Genomic DNA, 16,414 nt, shown 5'->3' with positions numbered 1-16,414 from the left:
CCCGAGTGGTCGTATAAGACTGCTAAACCCTATTCTGGTCTTAACAAGTGCAAATGATCTTTTAGAGTGAGGAGCAGCCATATATAATTTGCGTAATTTTTCTACCTTCTCGTCTCAACGGTTACTCGACGAGTCGGCGGATTAAAGTAAGATGGGTAGACGCTTAAAAACTTAAAGGCTGTGAGCACCAGAACGTATCCTCCTCGACACCGGCTTACGCAGATGTCCGTCGCCTGGCGATACAGCGTTAGAGCTGTGCTGGACTAACGGGACGTCTTAACCCTTTAATTGGAGAGTCGGTCAGGACTGTTAGTTGTCCTCAGATAGCTGACAGGACTGCGGTAAGAGCAGATCAGTCATGTGATTAAAATGACCTCATCTCCAGAACTGGCTTTCTTCTTCTAAAGCACCTTCCTTGTCATTCTGATTATCCCTTCTCTTCAATCATTTCACACCTGTTGACTCTTTCCTGTCATCTTCTTAGTTGCGTGACGCTTTCAATGTCTTTTTTATCAGGATAAATCTCTGGTACGGCGCCGGGGCAACCAGGAAATGAAAGCCTAAAAGAATGGAGGAAGCAGCTAAATATTTTTATTCAACCATGGTCTCACTAGTCCCTTCTCCGTCTATAAAATATATTGTTTATAACACACTTTGTTATTCTTTGCCTTGTGTGATGTGAGGGGCCGGCACGCCCAAGATTTTCTTATTCAAGGGGCAGCATAACATCAAATAATGGAGAGGCATTAAAGTGATATTATTTTAGCTATGCACCAAATACTTGATATTCTTTTGAAACAATTCTTCTCTGACAATGTTAATCATCTTAACCAATCATGACTGTAGTTTTATGTGCTGTGCTTATTGCCGGTGAATGCATCATAGCCGTAAATCTGTGTTCTTTGCTAAATGGGGAAACATCAATTTCAGACGAGCGGAGCACACATGAATGGAAATTGTATAATCATATTAGAGTGTGGAGTCATTAGTTATGGAATAATTGACAAAAAAAAAGACAAGCAGATAAACAAAAGACAGAATTGTGCCAAAAACAAGTACCGTAAATATTATAAGAGTGAGTTTATGGCCTCTTCTACCACATATGCATCAAAAACTTTAATAAAGACACTCAGTAATGATCATCTCACATCTGCTAGTATTTATAGACAACTTACACTTTTTATTCTCAGGCTTCAAGACTGCAAATTTGCTGGGTCACTATGAGAAATTACAACTTGAGTCTTTGGACATGTTTTTCCACAAGACAAATTTTTCCAATCATGCACTGGATAGAAACCTACAAAATGAGAACAGAGGTTTTTGCTATCAACGGTGTTCTTGGGAGCAGTCACCTTTTCACCAGTTTTCACGATTCACTTTGCACACGCCGCTTTGGTTTGCAAGTTTCCTGCTTCCACTTTTGTTAAAGCTCATCTATCGGCTGGCGGTTGTGTCGCTCCACTACAAAGTATGAAAGACTTCTGATCATCCATCCACCCATGAATTTATTTTTTAGCCACTTGTCCTCACTACTTTCAAGTGCGGCAGATGGGAATTCTCTCACACTATTTCCAATCCAATCCAAACCAATTTTATTTGTTAAGCACTTTAAAACAACCACAGCTGACCAAAGTGCTGTACTGAAAAATAAAAACATCGTAAAAGCAGACACAACAGATCAAAGACATAAACGCTAAATCTGAAATTAGTAAGGGTCAAAATTAGAATAAAATGAAGGATAAAAAGAATAAAATAGCGAAAAAAATGATAGCAGAGGTGAGCATTTTACAAACAAAATAAAAATAATTAAACATCTGAAAAGTACTAATAAATGCTATTATTTATTTAATAATAATAAATAGTGTTCACTAGCGATGGCGCTTCACAAAACACAAAAACTACACTTCCATCTTGCATTTCCTGGTGAAGAGCCAATCAATGAGATTGTCACTTGCGATGTGCTCATTGGTTACTTGAAACTAGAGGCATCACAAAATGCTTTGCTCAATTATGTGCATGTGATTTATTCATTCAAATTATGTTTGAAACGCAAAATAACACAAAAACCACTTAACACATGATCCTAAAAATTGGTTTTTAATTTAGGTCTACAAATTGAATGCACTGAGCAAGGTCGTGTGCAGTATACAGTTCAGTTCATGAAACCATGAATCTGAAATGCAGCTTTAAAAATGATTTCCCAGCTATGTGGGAAAATGAGGGGAACATTTTGCTTTGTGTAATACATTATGAACATATTCTGTCTTAATAATAGCTTCTGCATACTAATGCTAAAAGTTATTGCAGTGTACACGTATGTATGTATGTATTCATTTTAGATTCTTTACAATTCTATGCTCCCAAGTATAGGACAGATTAAACCTTTCTTGGAAATTTAAAAAATGTAACTGGGACAGGTGATTAACAGTTACCAACAGGTGACAAGAGTGGTGACGATAACATTGACCGATTAAAGCAAGAGCCCAAATCAAGTGTTATGTATTAGGTGGTCTGTCGGTGGCGGACCAGTAGTATCGATGAACTGTCCAGTTCTGCTATTCAGTTTTTAAATATATGTTTGTTTGTTTTTTTCTTTTTTTGAGGATTGATAAATATCAACTGAAGAATAAACACCACTTTAACATTGGTTATTGACTTGAAACCCTACAGACCTCCTATTTTCAGAGGGTGATGTGTGGAGGTGGATTTTGTCTTGCAATGTCCATTTCCTTAAATGATGAATGAAAAGCTGAAAAGTTCACATTCCCACAGGCAGAGACACGCAGGCATGCTCACGCACACACACACACACACACACTTCATTCTTCGTCCCTCCTGATCTCCAGGCCCATCCTTGCCACGTCCACAAGCATTTCCACCCACCTCCTTTTTCACACTACATTATAGAACAGCTTTCATTTAGGTATGAATATTAGATATTTCTTGTGAATTATGTAAAAAGACCATATGTGAGAAATCTGCAGACATCAAGGGAGGGACAATTGTGGGTTTTCATATTTTAAAGAATCAAATAAAAACTGGCTTCTTCGATTCAACGGTACCATTAAATAAATGATTATATTTCAAGTGTAGTGGAGGCACTTATGCCTCTCTGAGCTCTCGGCGGGTAGAAAGACTAATTTTATCCATATTATGCTACTGTGGGCAAAATACAAAAAAGAAAACTGGTGTATCTGAGCAGAATGCAGCAAAGTGAAGATATGCTGCAAGTGTGTGAAAATCTCTGAGGCTGATGAAACCTAAAGATATGACTTCTAAAAGACACATTGGAGGCTTAATTTTTCCTTCCAACTTCCTAAAAGTAATGTTTGCTAAAATTCATCCGTGCTGTGTCATATCATATGTGGCAAGTGTAAGTCAACAGGGCCAAGTGGTCTGAGAGAAGATACATTAAGAGCTAAAGCAACAAGAATAAAAAAAAAAAAAGAGGTGCAGGAGTTACTGTAATTTCATGGTAGTTGAGTAAGTGTGTGTTCAAAAAGGACATTTTTTTCAATACAAAGGAACATCATGACCTACTATTCATACACACAATTCACTTCCCTCTATGACCTGAACTGCAATATCAATCTAGACACACAGACACACACACATATACTATTTACTCGCACGCGCATGCATGCACACACACACACACACACTGTAAATATAATTGCTTACATTTAATACATTGTCTCTCTAGGTCAGGGGTCTTCTTGCCCAATCCAGCCTGTGATCCTCCTCCAAAACCCCTAATTCAAATGATCGAAATCATTATTAGGTCTGTGCAAAGTCTGCTAATGAGCTAATCATTTGAATCCGGCTAAGATCGAATATGGCTGGAGAGGCGCTCTCAAAAACCAGAGACCCCTTCCTCTTCAAACACCTCTTCCACCCTGCTGCAATCCTGGTCGACTCGATATATATATATATATATATATTTTTTTTATTGGCCAATTAGTATCTTTAAAACATATGAGGATTTTGTCTAAGGTAGTTTGAGCCACTCACAGTCTTATAGTGACAAGCAACTATAACAAGATAAACTTTCACTGTTGAGCAATTAAAGATGTCATTATGGTGGTAATACAGAACAATGACAGCTGTGCAAATGAGACAGAGTCAAGGGCAAAATAAAGTGGTAAGTAAGGCAGTCATCGTCATACAATCGCAACTGTTCCAATGATGCAGTCTTTGCGCACATTGAGATTCCAGTAATCAAATACTGATCAATAAATAGCATTTAACCAAAAAAATGGGGAATGCCAAAGCAATAATATCAAATACTGTGATTCTGTCAAAACAGTTCTCATGTTATCAGCCGACCCATCTCCGTCCACCACATCACTCCAGCCTTCTACTCACTCTCCATCTAATCTAAAGTGTTCATGCTGCCTTTTAAGGCCATCCTTAACCTTGCACCTTCTTATCACGACACGGTCAGATCCACTTCCTACATCCACCTCACTGTTACCTCCACTCCTTCATGTTTATTTTTGTCGTGATCATTAATAGCTGGAAGGTGTCCTTGAGCACTCTGAACAGTGCCTATTAACACAATTCTGATCAGTCGTGCTTGAATTGTTCAAATGTTTCTGCTTGTGCGTAAGACAGCAGGTTTGTTATGCTGAAATGGACTCATGCCATAGTGAAGTTTATTCCCATACATGTCCTCCTATATATATATATATATATATATATATATATATATATATATATATATATATATATATATATATATATATATTATATATATATATATATATATATATATATATATATATATATATATATATATATATATATATATATATATATATATACAGATATTTGACTACAAACAACAACAATAATTTACAACTCTGGGATGTGCTGTAATTTTTAGAAAAAAAATGGAACACTGGCGGTATATATATTACTGCCAGTGTTCCATTTTTTTTCTAAAAATTACAGCACATCCCAGAGTTGTAAATTATTGTTGTTGTTTGTAGTCAAATATCTGTCATGTCAGTCATAGGATGACTGATGTGTGCTGCTGTGTTTTTTTTTTTTTTTTTGACAAATGAACAAAGTACAACTTCAGGGTGAAGGCCATGAGCACCCTCAAACATAAATATAAGAAATCTTCTGGTTGCCAATAAGTCGTCCCAGTGAAAGGAAAGAGCAATGTAGGCAACATTTCTGTCCCTGCCCTTTCCTGTAAGCACAATACAACTAAGCTGACTAGCAGCCAAGTCCAGGCGCATCTTCAGCAGGTCACGTAACATGTGCAGAATTCAGGGGCGAGGTTGGAGGTAGATGAGGTGATACAGCTGGCGCCAGCTGGGCCTTGTTTGCCGTGGGCCGGTGCATGTGACCCATTGCCTCCACCGGGGACCTCCACCTTTGAGTATGGGCCCTGGTGGAGTGTCCTGGTGCGAATGAATGGCCTTGTTCCTTTTATGGGCCTTTCATGAAGGATTATGTTCTCTTTGTTATATTTCAATATATACTACTAATTCTGTTGACATAAAAAGGCCCTGTTCTTGTGGACAGAGCGGTGATTCTTGTTGATAAAAATTTTATTAGAAAGACTGTATATTGTTAATACAGACTGCAGAGTTTCAAATATTAAAATGTTCAGATGGTGGTGTGCCTTGAGATGTTTTGAAAGATAAAAGTGTGCCCGATAAAAGTTTGAAAAACGCTGGTATCAAGTTTTGTTCAGTAACTTTCCCTGGAGTGTCTTTGTCTGTCTGATGTGTGGAAATACACATCGATATGATACCACAGAAAGAGGCGATGCAGCAGGGCAGACCACAGCTGGCTTATGAAATCGTCTCCGATGGGCTTCTGGAAACCTGTTAGCTTGCAAACTACCTGCTTGCTCGCCCGTCTTGGGTGGAAAGCCCCGCAATGACCCAGTGGGATATATTCCAGCCAATGAAGGCTTTAAGTGGATATATTTTCTCAGCTCAAATTGATGTTTTACAGTTAAGTTTTAAGTGGGAATTAGTTTCAGAACATTCAGTAAACAACAAGTGTAGTCCAGAATGTAAAGGGAATAGACAGATTTTCATTTCACTGATTCTTCATGATTTTTCATCACTTTTTTTACTTGAAAATACTTATTCTGGACATTAGTGTATTTGTGATCTACCAAAGAATGTGGAAAAAATGTTTGCTAACATTTCAGTAAGTAATCTAATAATCTAATCTAATCTCATAAAAAAATTGTCATTAAATCGCATTTGTAATTTTGACTTAATGGAAGCTCTGCTCCAAGGGTGTATCTTTTTTGTCATTACTACGCTTGTGCGTGTGTGAGTGAGTGTGTGTGGTTATATTTACAGCATGAAAGGAAATCTGCTTCCTGACTCTTGAGCCAGACTATCATAAGTCATATTAGACACATACCTGAATACAGTTGAAGGGAAAAGGTTTCACTTCTGTTTTAAAGTGTGGCGTTGTTCTGTGCCCAAGCAATACAACACACAATGCTCCCACCTAAATACTCTAAATTTGTAAATTTGATGTAACATTACAAAAGAAACTATGTGATGTTAGCTACACTTTTATTACTGCCTTTACAGGAAACTCACCATAGACAGATTCATTTAAACATATGGGCTCTATTTTGGTTGAGCAGAGCCTGTGATTCATCAGTAAAACAGTTGCATAAAAGCACAAAAGATAAAAAAATGGTTATCTGCAAAATCAATGAGACATTCGAAGTACGGGTTGCCTGAACACTAATTTTCCATCTTCTCATTTTAATTTTCTCAACGATTTCTTGGGTAGTTGGCGGGGTACGCCCTGAACTGGTTGCCAGCCAATTGCAGGGCACACAGAGACAAACAACCTTTTGCACACCTAATCACACCTAAGGACAATTTAGAGTGTCCAATTAACCTGCCATGCATGTTTATGGAGTACGGGAGGAGGCCAGAGTGCCCAGAGAAAACCCATGCGGGCACAGGGAGAGAATGCAAATCCCACACTCAGAACTGTGAGGCTGTCATGTTAATCTCTCTTTCACGTGCCACCCTCACTAGCTTTCCTTCCAGAAAAATCGTTACCGGCTGAGAAAAATTGTGGCCCAGCAGCTAACAAAAATGACACACTTTTCTACATTTACATATCTGGTCCAAAATAACCTGCATGCCTTGTCTAGCTACAGAGAAATTACACTGATTAGGAGTTTAAATGTTTGTGCCCACAAAACAATTTTTTTTTTCATGATGATCATACAGGAGAGCTCATTGCACAATATAGGCTGATTTCTTGTCATAAAAATTGCCGGAAACTCATCAAACTCATGTTGCCTGAACGTCTATTTTTCCTGCAGCTAACTTCCCGGGGACGGGCGTGATCTACGTGATTCATTTTTTTTTTAGAATTGCTATGAGACATACGAAACAACGCGTTGGCAGTCAAGTCACTATCACAGTATCGTGGTAAAAACCAAATGTGAGAAAGCCAATCCTTCAAAACAAACTGTACTTATGGTAGAAGTAACGTATGCTTTTCTTTTGAAGTTCCTCCCAGAATCATCATGACAACGCTTAACCAACTTTATAATCTTTGGTTGACAGTGAGCAATCTTCGATGTATAACAACTGCCGTTCTGAAATTATGTTCACACGGTGTTGAAGTTTGAACTGTCAGGCCATTAAAATAGCTAGACGGTCAAGCGTTGGGCACCCCTGCCCTAGATAATGGCGCTAATATAATCAATGCTTTAAATTTCAACGAGTTTGAACGAGATAACCATGTTTTTTGACCAATATGTTGGATAAAGTTAGCATGAAGACAGGGTTGACTATGTTGGATAGCAACGTGTTCTGACTGATCCATTTGATCCTTTTATCCTACCTAAATTAACATTCATCATTTCACTTGAGATATTCAATTGTTCTACAAGCTGATTCAATACCTTCAAAGGGATTTTGAAAGACTTCTAATGGGTAACCCAGGGGAACAAGCAAAGCTGCCAAAAGGAAGTGCTTCAATGCAGCACGAGTCCAATTTTAAGACGGTTATGCTGAGCAGAGTCAATGATGTGTTTGATTACGGTGATTGATTGTTTTCGCAGTATCCAAAATATTCAAAGGGGACTCCAAATTGGAGCACTCAGCACATGGTGAAGGCAAGAGTGTCGTTTGTGTGGGCAGAGTGTCAGAAGCATTTTTTTCTCCTTCGCAGCCTTTTAAAGGCAACGCAGTGTGACGCTATGTCTGTTTCAAGACAGGCCGCTTTGACTGGCAGTCTCCGGAAAGAAAGAGTAAAACCTTGTTGGATGCAGATGAGTCAACCTTGTGATTCCCCCCTGGTGAAGTTGTCACTGTTCTTGGTCGGTCTGCTGTCACACGTTTTCCCCCTCCTCCCACCTCTCATCTTCCTTTGCCAAAAGCACACACGGACATCCTGCTTGTCTCTCATGCCGCTTCGAAAGAGGCGCTTTGTGTCAGATTCTTTCGAGCTTCATCTCTGCTCACACCTTATAGGAAAGAAGGTAAATTTTTTCTTGGGAAACTTGATATTTTACTCATGCTGAAATCAAAGCCACCAAACCATCGGAACTTTTTGCAACGTAAAAAAATTGCTTAAAGGGAATCCTGGAAACATGGCTACTATTTATTCTGTCATAAATGTTTGATTTTAGTTATTGCTGCCAAAAGCTGGAATAACTTTCTACTAGGCTTTATAAGCAGTAGAAAAAAATCAGAGGGTGGATAACATCGACTCTTCATGATGTCTCCAAAAGAATATCATAAAGTTTTCTTCATGGCGACAGTCCATTAAAGATGTGTTCTGATATTATTTTGATTAATTTTGCACTTGGAAATTTCAAGGCACACAAAAATTATGTTTTTTTTTCCCCTCCAAAAGACTGAGATTCAGCTTCACCCAACTGCTCTGCTGATGCAACGCTGATGATACAGCCGCAAGTCAAGGATGGTGGTTACTACACGCGCCTGCACACACACATACACATTCGCATGCATGCACACTGAGCATGCTCATGCACAAGTGGATTATGTTTGCTAATGAGCCTATAATGAAACAATTTGGCTTCTATGTGGCCTCTCATAGTTTTATGAGATATGAAGTGACAGCAAGGAGTGTTAACCTATTCCTGAGAACACACACGCAAACATACACACACACCAACCAATCAGTGAGTCATAAATAACACTATGTCGTACGGGTGTGAAGAAAGCACTTTTTTCCACATTTTTGCACCGACCGATGCGATGCATCTTTCGGGTGGTGAGAACCATCAATATACACGATTGAGGTGTGGGCGGAATCGCTGTGAGGTTAAAAGGACTCTCTGTCAGTAGGTGTGGAAGCCTTGTCAATCAGTCCTCATCAGTCAGTCATTGGGCCCTTCTCCTCCCCCTCCAAATGCAAAGTTATCTGTAAACAGAGTGAATCAAGAGGCTCTCGTCTTTCTTTGAAACCGATAAAGTATTCCGTTGTGTAGGAGGAACGGAGTGATCATACTTGCAATAAACCTGTGAGTGCACAAAAGGAAATTCAGTGTTGTTCTGATCATTTTGTAAAGAATGAAGCAACATAGGGTTAGAAAACAGGTTCACAGTAAGATAACCTCAAGACAGGTCCATCAAAAGTCATATTGCATAATATTGCATTATGAACACTGACAATGTATTAACTGGTTGGTTTGTTGAAACACTTGACAGAATCAAATGTGCACTGGGATTGGAGTCCTTATCCAGTGCCGTTCATTCAAAAACATTTTATGTTGACAATCAGGTAGTAGGTTGGTTTAGACACTAGATCGGTTCAATTTGTTTCAGATTTGTTTCAATTTGAGACAGACAGATACATACAGTAGATAGATAAATGCATACATAATTTTAAAAGATAGATAGATAGATGGACATGGATGGACGGATGGATGGATGGATGGGTGGGTGGACGGACGGACGGACAAACGGACAGATAGATAGATAGATAGATAGATAGATAGATAGATAGATAGATAGATAGATAGATAGATAGATAGATAGATGAGGATCATGGTTTTCAATATACAGTACATATATTGTCATCATTACTAGTTATATTATTAATACCAGTTATTTTGTTATTGTGCCAACCACAAACATGCAGTCATTTGGTTTGTATTTGGAAGGATAAAATGGACCCAGAGATAAAGATTGGGCATTGAGAATAAACTGAGATTTCAGCTCTCACTGAATTGTCCAAATTTTAAAATGCCAGAGCTGAATTCAGGATAAGCGGCTCCAGAAAATGCATGGATGGATGGATGGATGGACATCTTTGTTGCACTTCATTTAATGACCTCTAGATTTACTCCACATGTAATGGACCAGGATTCAGCAAAAGTGTCAGAGTTACAACATAGCCCTGCTCAGGCATCACTAGATCACTAGTGATGATGGACTATAAATGATGGACTAGCAAAAATATGTAAAATGGCTAATTCTGCTTTTTTGTATAAGCCAATCAAATATATAAACTATGTCTGGATACTTCATGAAACAATTTATGTTTCTTCTATTAAATACTTCAGATCTGCCAAGGTCAAGAGGGGTCAAGGAAAAAATTCGTCCCATCAGCACGAGTGCCACCAGAAATCCTAATGCAAACACAGTCTTTTTTTTATCCTAAAAAATGAGCAACCTCACTGATGTGCTGCAAGAATGACGTTTTAAAGGTAGTGCCTGAAATATGGATGCAATTTAGCAATTGTAAAGCAAAGTCTGAAATGGTTTTCTGACGCAGTATGGCGACGTTGTGGTCAGGTTGTCTGCCTCGGGGTTCTGAGGATCGACGGTTTGAATCTTTGCTCTGGTCTTCTTCCTGTGTGAATTTGGCATATTCTCCTTGTGTGTTTTCTTGCTACCTCCCAAATTCTCAAAACATGATTATTTTCCTCTGCAATTACCTAGCAACCAGTTCAGAGTGTCCCCTGCCTACTGCCTGAAGTCAGCCGGGATAGGCACCAGCAAGCCTGCGACCTTTGTTAGGATAAGCAGCTGTAGAAAATGGATGGATGATTAGGTCCGGGTCAATCCTTTCTTGCCATTGTATTCATACAGGGTGGAAACTATGGCAGATCAGGAGGATTGGCAGAACATTCTGAAGCAAAATCTCACTTGAAAGGTGACTTTTGTGTCTGTGAAGTATTAAAAAGTATTTCTGGCTTACGAATAAAACAGATTCATGCATCAAATGACTCAAGCTTCTCTTACGTGTGCAACACGTTCCAAATAAATCATTAAAAGTATCAAGCAGGTTTTGCGTGCGGTCCTTTTGTCCAACATTATGTACAATTCGAAAAGCTGTTCATACAATATGATTCATTTTGGACGTTAGGATTGGATGCGTTCTTGACACGGTTGAACCTTGACACATTGGATGACTATTCATTCACCATGAGCTACAAAGCCCAATGAAAAGCTTTATGCTGTGCGAGCATGTGTATCATCCGCAATACACAGTGCATATTGCATGTGTGCCAGTGAAACGGTGATCCATAGTTTGTCTAAGGGCCGCTGGATGGGGCCGCTCTCATAAATCCGAGCAGCCATAACCGCAGTGATTTGCGGCTTCAGAGGAGCCATAAACATGGGCACTGAGCGGCCCGCTGCCCTCACAGGAGGTGGAATTAAGCGGTGAGTGCGTTGTACAACGTGTGCGCGTACGCTCAAGGACGTACAGTACCTTGCTCGGGAAGACGGCCAAGTTCGGCGATCGACTGAAGATGTGAGGGAAATTCATCGATGTTGCTCCATTGACCGTGACAGCGGAGGGGAGGGGCTAGGCTAGTCCGTTAGCCGCTGTCACCTTTCTAATCGGAAACATTCTTCAACATTAGATGGAGGGAACAAAAAAATTTACAATGGTCAAAGGGAATTCAACTAATGCGCCGTTTCTTCCCTTGTTCTCTTTTGCGGCCTCTTTTGGTATTAGGCTTCCTCGGTTACATTACATTAAAACATTACGTGAGCAGAGATAGGACATTCACTTTGTTATGCGTTTTTTTGATTTTACTCATCTTAGGCCAGAAGCAGCATGTTATTTTTGTGTGATTTGTACGAAAGAGTGGTGGTTCAAGATGACCAAACGCTGTCTGTAAAGCAAAACATAGCCTACTTCAACACTAACACAAGAATCTTATTTGACATTTATATGTTACCTTATTACCTACCACATTACTATCATTGCCGCTAGAGTTTGTATATTTCTATTTGAATATTTTATGAGCACTGAATAATTGCTGTAATTCATCAATGCTGTGAAATTACCACCACAAATGATTTAGTCTTACCTGTGGCTCTCCCCCCTCTGTATCCATTTTTATATCCGTTCTTATCTATGGTAAATTACAATCAGCGAGCACACACCAGAAGGAGACGCATGGCAGGTGTATTGGACTCTCTAAATTGTCCTAAGGTGTGATTTGGTGCACGAATGTTTGTTCGTCCCTGTGTGCCCTGGATTTGGCTGGCAACCAATTATTCCACCTAGATACACATTTTCGTCATTTTGACATTTTCTTCAGTAAGTTTCTAAAAAATGTGTCACTTAGTCGGCCAAAAATTAACATTGAATATTGTTTAAAATTCTAAAAATGATAGGGGCTCTTTAAAATCCAAAGTAACCACAGCGCACATCATGTCAACTAGATATAAAAAAAACTGGATTTGGACAGAAATACATAACTACAGCGACACTCATTATCCATACATGTTATTGTTTTACACATGAATGCATTTAAAAGAATGAAGATTTTGTTTACAATTTTTGTCAATTTCGCACCTTTTTTGTCTCCCTTCTAACATGAAAATGTGACTTGTTATAAAAAAAAAAAGACTGCACTGCTTGCAAAAAGAAACTAACATAGACATAATTTTTTGTCTGTTGGTGAAAGGCCAAGATTTGAAAACATGAAAGGTCTTCAAAGTAAAAGCACATTTTGTATTTCTGTGCCTGATACAATTATGTGGGCACAGGCTTGCAGTTTGATTGAACTCATGTCAAATCAATCCAGAAAGTGATTCTCAGTCGGCATGTGTGCCCAGCGATGTGACATTGATCTCGCATGAGAAAAGTACTTGAAATGAAATTTGAACAGCAAAGGATTATACGGTGATGTAGACTTGTGAATTTCTTCTGTTACACTCATTTTCTTGTCCCTTTCCATGATGGGCAACAGTGCGACCGGAAATGAATCCCACAAATAAGTAAAAACAGATCTATGTTTTTTTCAAGCACAAAGGATTTGTAGTTAGCAGTCATTAAACAGAGGAAGATTTGAGTCCGACATCCTCCAGTGTTTGTTCTCTTTAAACAAGTGTGCTACTTTAAAGCTGAGCGATGCTTGCAGTGTTCTGGCCCATCTGTTGAGCATCTGGATTGTGTGGAAATGGTTTTGCAGAGAGAGCAATAGCGACGGTCGTGTTGACAAAAAAAAAAAATGCTCGTGTTTACGTTTAGAAGGATCCCGAGTAAAGTGTAGGAACCGTAAACCATATGATTTCAAGCTGCTGCATGAGGCAGTTGACGATGTTTTTATTCCCAAGTGGTTACAATGGATGTGCTCTGAAAGCTATTTGGGATTGTGACTTTTTCCGTAAGAGGAGGAAAGCTCATGCGATACAATCAAGTCTTAGTCCCCCTGCTGTGGAATATCCCATTCAGTGTGATAAATTGACATACTGGCATTATATAAATAATAATAACAATTATTTGTCCTACTCTATTTAAATCAACCATTAATTGGTAGTCTAACCTGAATCTTGCTTAGATTGTGATTGAGCCCAACCCAGTTAACTTTTGAGCAAGCATACATGTAAGGTGTATTTCTAGATTTCTTTTGCTATTATCATGATCTACTTGGACATATTTCATGTTGTTTTAATATACTGTATTTTCCACACTATAAGGCGCACTTAAAAGCCTTACATTTTTTAAAAGCTGACGGTGCGCCTTGTAATCCAGTGTGCCTTATATATCGATCATTTCATGTGCTGACTGCATAAACCGTTGACGCCTCTGATCATTGAGTTGACATTTCCTTGAGCGCAGCTCCATCTAGTGGATGCATAACAGAATGCAAATGCAGCCCAAACCACCACAGCAGTTTTGATTCCATGTGCCTTATATTCCAGTGCGCCTTATATACTTTTTTTTTTTTTTTCAAAAATAGGACATTCATTGACGATGCACCTTATAATCCTTATTGTCCTTACTCTGTCAGAATTTAGCTTTTGGGAAAGCTAATAACGTTTAATACAAAATATTGTTATCAAAATGGGCATTGTCTAAACTATGAAACATTTTTTTTAGTAGTTTTTGAGTATTTAAGTACATTTCTGATATTGTAATAGATATCAGTGGCAGGCAGTGAGTTTTGGACCAGGGCTGTGTACAGATGAGCAATTATATTGTAGATGAAAATTTATAAATATAAAATCTTTCAATGAACCACATGGGTAGAAGACCGGTTAGCATGTCCGCCTCATAGCTCAGAGTCCCACGTTCAATTCCAGCTCGCTCCTGCCTTCCCGTGTGGAGTTTGCAAGTTTTCTTCATGCTTGCATGGGTCTTCTCTGGGCACGCTGGTCTCCTCCCACATTCCAAACACATATTGGACACACCAAATTGCCCTTAGGTGTGGTTGTACCAAAGATGGCTTGGATAGGCATCAGCAAAGCAATGATTTTAGTGCGGAGAAACAGCTACAGTATAGAGAACGGCTGGCTGGATGGATGAATCACATCGTACTCGCTAGAGATTTTAATGCAAATCCCATTTGTCTGGAGGCTAACTGTTCCGCTCCTGCCAACAGTAACTACCTGAAAAATGTCCAAAACATCATTTCAAACTGGAATGTGCCAGCCAGTGACAGTGTTGGTTGACCTGGCCTCATTCATTGAAAAATATCATTTAAAAGTGTTTTTTTTTTTTTTTAATAACACTGTGACATTTTAAATAAAGATTTGATGGACACAGAGCTCAACAATTCAGAAGGTATACATAACTAAACCAATGAGAGGAATGAGAACTCAAGGGAATGTCAACTCAATACAAGCGCCTCTAGCGTGTGTGCCTGTAATGCAATGTGGCTCACCCAAGTTCTTTCTTCTGCAAATAATACAGTATGTTTTTTTAAATGTCCCTGTTTTTATTGATTGTGCATGTATTCAAGGTTTTGTAAAAATGTAACAGACTGCACCTGAGCGAGTGATTATCTCTGTAGTGTACTTCTCAACATCCAACACAAACGCATTTAAAACGAACCCATACAGGATGATATTTTTTGAAGGTGGAGGACTTCAGTATTTGCAAAATAAACCCGTTTGTATAACGTTTTGAACATAAATTCATTAAAATACAAAAATAAATGAATATATACAAAAACTTAATATCAGTGGGAGGCAGGGCTTTATGGATTTACTTTCAAAAGCATTTGAAAAGTAAATGTCATCCATTGAAGCAGCTGTGAGACCAGGGTCATGAGAGCTATGCGGACCACTACACAATCATTTGTCCTGCCTTTATGCAATTTACCTAACAAATACTCCATGTTTCAAAGAGCTTGTCCTCGCATGTGAGCTGACGCATATGGGCTTGTGATGGTCGCCAGCCAATCACATACAACCAAACGTTCTGCATAATGATTCTGACAATTAAGACACATGAGGGCTGTTTTTCACTGAGTACATTTTTCAATTTTTCAATCAGACAAAACCTTTCTCAGCTATTCAGGAGGAAATCCTTTTAAGGTCTATGAATTATGTACTGATCTTTCAGTCTGCTGGGACATCAGACAATGGCATGAAGGAAGAGAGAGACCGATTGTGGAAGAAAGACACAAGGAGGTATGATGAAAGCGAGATCATAGAAGGCTAAAGGTGCAGATGACTGATAGTAGAGCGGGCAGGCTTTCAGGAAGTAGAACCAAGATGAAGCCACGAGCGCATGTAAAAAGCCCCTCAAGTATTGTCACTCTCAAGAGGGGTTCTCAGTACAGAATGACGAGTGACCTTGTGTCATCCATCAGCGCCTCTCTAGAATCGCTCAGCAGCATACACACACACAAGAGGGTTTGCACAAGAGATGCAAAGTTACTTGGATGGTCGATATCAATATGTGCAGTTAGATTATACAGGAATCCAAGATGTTCAAGGTAACTGAGGGAATTCCTCAAAGGTCTATAATATGTCCTCGGTTATTCATGTCGTATATGATCTATTCATTGTTTCTAAAACATATAGTAGCTAAGGATACTACCATCTACTATTGTGACCGACACATTGAACAGCAACTGAATGCTGTTGAACGTGAACTGAGTACACTGAAAAACTGCTCTGGTGTCAGTAATGCTTTGCAAAATTTTAACAAAACAGGTAAGGGTTACAATCCCTATATT

This window comes from Hippichthys cyanospilos, chromosome 11, assembly GCF_059441005.1.
Source record: "Hippichthys cyanospilos isolate Australia breed blue-spotted pipefish chromosome 11, RoL_Hcya_1.0, whole genome shotgun sequence".
NCBI lineage: Eukaryota > Metazoa > Chordata > Actinopteri > Syngnathiformes > Syngnathidae > Hippichthys > Hippichthys cyanospilos.
Note: the sequence above shows the minus strand (reverse complement) of the source record.